Genomic DNA, 4,342 nt, shown 5'->3' on the forward strand with positions numbered 1-4,342 from the left:
GGAGAGTGGATGTAGGTGCAAGGTTGGCACCGAACCACTATAAATCTTGGTTGTTTGTGGTGTGCTTATTTATTCTCTATCTTATTTTCTTTTTCTTCTTGCACTCTTGCATCTAATATCTTCACTTTGCTTAAATCACTCACTTCAACTAACTTGCCTTTTATTACTTAATCCTTGTGGTTCTAGATTAATTTTATATTTTCAAAAATCTAATTCACCCCCCCTCTTAGGTTGCATAGCTGGGCAACAAGTGGTATCAGAGTCCGGTGCTTTAGCCCTACTTTGATTTAACCATCAAAGAGATAAAGATCTATAGCAACTCAAGTTGGTACTTCACTAGCCGAGGGGCAGTCCACAAACTGACCTCCACTTTTCAATGGATCAAATTTTACCTATTGAAAAGCTCGGATGAAAATTTTTATTCAAGTACTTGACTATGATATGTGGAGTATCATAGTAAATGGATCACACACACCCACTAAAATAATTGATAGTGTGGAATCAACCAAATCCGAAAAAGAATAGGATGAGGTTGACAAGAAAATAGCTCAACTTAATACAAAAGCCTCGAATATTTTATATTGTACTCTAGATGCTAATGAATTCAATCATATTTTAACATACATGTTAGCTAAGAAAATATGAGATAGATTAGAAGTAACTCATGAAGGAACTAATCAAGTTAAGGAATCAAAAATTAACATGCTTGTGCATAAATATGAACTCTTTAAAATGGAGCATGATGAATCAATAACTAAAATATTTACTCATTTTACTGATATTATTAATGGTCTAAAAAATTTTGGTAAGTCTTATTCTAACAGTGATCTCATGAGAAAGATTCTTAGGTCTTTACTAAGGACTTGGGAGGCCAAAGTGACCGCAATCCAAGAAGCTAAAGATTTGAATATCTTACCCTTGGAGAAGCTTTTAGGATCGCTAATGACACACGAGCTAAGCATGAAACAACATCAAGAAGAAGATGTCAAAAAGAAGAGGACAATCATCTTCAAATCTATTGCTCAACTTGATGAAGAATCTGATGATACAAAAAATAAAGAGCAGGATGAAGAAATGGCCCTAATTACTAGAAAGTTTAAGAAATTTTTGAAGAAAAGAAGATAAGGAATGAGGAAGAGGCCACCTACAAAAGGAGAACATAGCAAAGAGAAGGATAAGGAGCAACCTCTTATTTGTTATGAATGTAAGAAGCCAGAATACTTTAACTCTGAATGTCCACAACTTAAGAAGGATCCTAAGAAGTATAAGAAAAAAGCTATGATGGCTACATGGAGTGGAAGTGATGAGTCAAGCTTCGAAGAAGAAGATTCAAATGAACAAGCCAACTTGTGCCTTATAGCACATGAAAATGAGGTAAACACTGAAACTCCTAATGACTTTATCTTTAAAGAACTTCATGAAGCATTTTATGATCTAATTGATGAACTAAAGAAGCTAGGGGTAAAGAACAAAGAATTGAAAATAAAGAATCAATATTTACTAAAAAAAAATGAGATTATTTCAAATGAAAAATCTATCTTGTCTTAAAAAAATCTGAACTTAAAAAATGAGATTATCAAGTTAAAACTAATAGTTGAAAAGTTCATTTTAAGTTCAAATAAACTTCAAATGATACTTGACAATCAAAAGATCATTTATGATAAAGTCAGTCTCAGATATAACCCTTTAAAGAAATAAAAACTTCTGAAAAATATCTTTGTAAACTAATCATGCAACAAGTTTTCAAATATTACTTGCTTTAAATGTGATAAAGTAGGACATAAATCTTATACATATTTTTCTAACAAATCTAAAAATTCTAATGTGAAGAAAATATGGGTTCCAAAAAGAACCATTGTGACTAACCAAAGAGGATCCAAGAAAACTTGGGTACCTAAAGTCAAAACTTGATTTTTGTATGTAGGTGTGTCTTGCATCTCAAGGAACAAATCGAAAATGGTATCTTGATAATGGGTGCTCAAGACACATGACTGATGATGAATCTCAATTCATCACACTTGATGCTAAAGATGGAGGGATGGTCATCTTTGGAGATAATAGCAAAGAAAAGATCATCGGTATAGGTAACATTGGTATCACTCCCTCCAAGTATATTGAAAATATTTTATTAGTAGATGATTTGAAACATAATCTATTAAGCATCAGTCAATTTTGTGATAAAGGATATAAAGTCATTTTTGAATCTTCATTATGCATAGTAACTAGTCTAATTGATGAAGACATTAAATTTGTTGGGCATAGACATGGTAATATCTATATGATAGATTTGAATGATCTTTTCAAAATAAACATGCAATGCCTAGTAGCCTTGAATGCCAAGATTAATGAGACTAGTTGGCTTTGGCATTGTAAGCTTGCATATATTAGCATGCATTCACTTTCAAAACTTACTAAAAAGGAATTAATTACCGGCTTACTCAAATTAAATTTTGAAAAGGATAGAATTTGTGATGCATGCCAACTGGGTAAACAAAAAAGAGTCTCATTCAAATCTAAAAATATTATTTCAACTTCTAGGCCATTAGAACTATTGCACATAGATTTATTTGGACCCACTAGAACTACTAGTCTAGGTAGAAAATAATATGACTTTGTGATTATTGATGATTTTTCTTATTTTACATGGGTCTTCTTTTTGGCACATAAGGATGAAACTTTTTATGTGTTCTCAAAATTTTATCGAAAAGTCACTAATGAAAAAAATTTTTCAATTCAAAATATTCAAAGTGATCATGGAACTGAATTTGAAAATCAAGATTTTGAAAAGTTTTGTGATGAAAAAGGTATTGACAACAACTTTTCAGCACCTAGAACATCCCAACAAAATGGGATAGTAAAAAGAAAAAATAGAATCTTTGAAGAAATGGCCCGTACCATGCTATATGAAAGCAACCTCCCAAGATATTTTTGGGCAGAAGCAATTAACACGACATGTTACATATTGAACCGTGCTTTAATTAGATCAATTTTAAAGAAAACTCCCTATGAGCTTTGGAAAGAAAAAAACCAAACATTGCATATTTTCATTGTTTTGGTTGCCAATATTTTGTTTTGAACAATGGTAAAGAAAGATTAGAAAAATTTGATGCAAAATTTTATGAAGCTATTTTTCTTGATTACTCATCTTCTAGCAAAGCTTTTAGAGTTTTCAACAAAAAAATTTTTGTAGTAGAGGAGTCAATACATGTTGTTTTTGATGAAACTAACGATTTTCCTTCAAGAAAGAATGAAGGTATTGATGATGCAGATCCTTTTATAGAAGGGATGAAGGAGATCACTCTAAAAGACTCAACAATTTAAAATAAAGAAGAACATGAAAATAAATAAGAGGATGAAGGTGAAGAACAACGAGAACAACCTCAAGGCTCAAATGATCTACTTAAAGAATGGAGGTATGATCACAATCACCCCAAAGAATTGATCATTGGTGATCTTACATATGGAGTAAGAACTCATTCCTCTCTTAGAGATACATACAATCATGTTGTATTTATTTCTCATTTTGAACCTAAAATCATAGATGAAGTTAAAAAAGATTATAATTGGATAAATGTAATGCAAGAAAAACTTAATCAATTCGAAAGAAATAATATGTAAACTTTAGTATCAAGACCTAAAAATTATCCAATAATTGGTACAAAATAGGTATATAGAAATAAACTGGATGAATATGGAAATATAATTAGGAATAAAGCAAGATTGGTTGCAAAGGGTTATAATCAAGAAAAAAAATTGATTTTGATGAGACTTTTGCACCTGTTGCTAGATTAGAAGCAATTAGACTTTTACTTGCATATGCTTGCTTTATGAATTTTAAGTTATTCCAAATGGATGTCAAAAGTACTTTTCTAAATGGATATATTGCTGAAGAAGTTTATGTAGAACAACCTCCCGATTTTGAAAATCATACTTTTTCTAATCATATTTTTAAATTAAATAAAGCATTATATGATTTGAAACAAGCACCTAGGGTTTGGTATGAAAGGCTAAGTAAATTTCTGCTTAATAATAATTTTTCAAGAGAAAATATAGACACAACCCTTTTCATTAAAAAAAATCAAGATGATATCTTTGTTATACAAATATACGTTGATGACATTATTTTTGGGTCTACTAATAAAACTCTTTGTCAAGATTTTGCTAAGCTCATGCAGGGAGAGTTCGAGATGAGCATGATGAGAGAACTTACATTCTTCCTCAGACTTCAAATCAAACAAATAAAGGAAAGAATCTCCATCACTCAAAACAAATATACAAGAGAACTACTCAAAAGATTTGAAATGGAGGGTTTCAAAGTAATTGGTACACCTATGAGCCCATC

Source organism: Elaeis guineensis, chromosome 6 (assembly GCF_000442705.2).
Source record: "Elaeis guineensis isolate ETL-2024a chromosome 6, EG11, whole genome shotgun sequence".
Taxonomy (NCBI): domain Eukaryota; kingdom Viridiplantae; phylum Streptophyta; class Magnoliopsida; order Arecales; family Arecaceae; genus Elaeis; species Elaeis guineensis.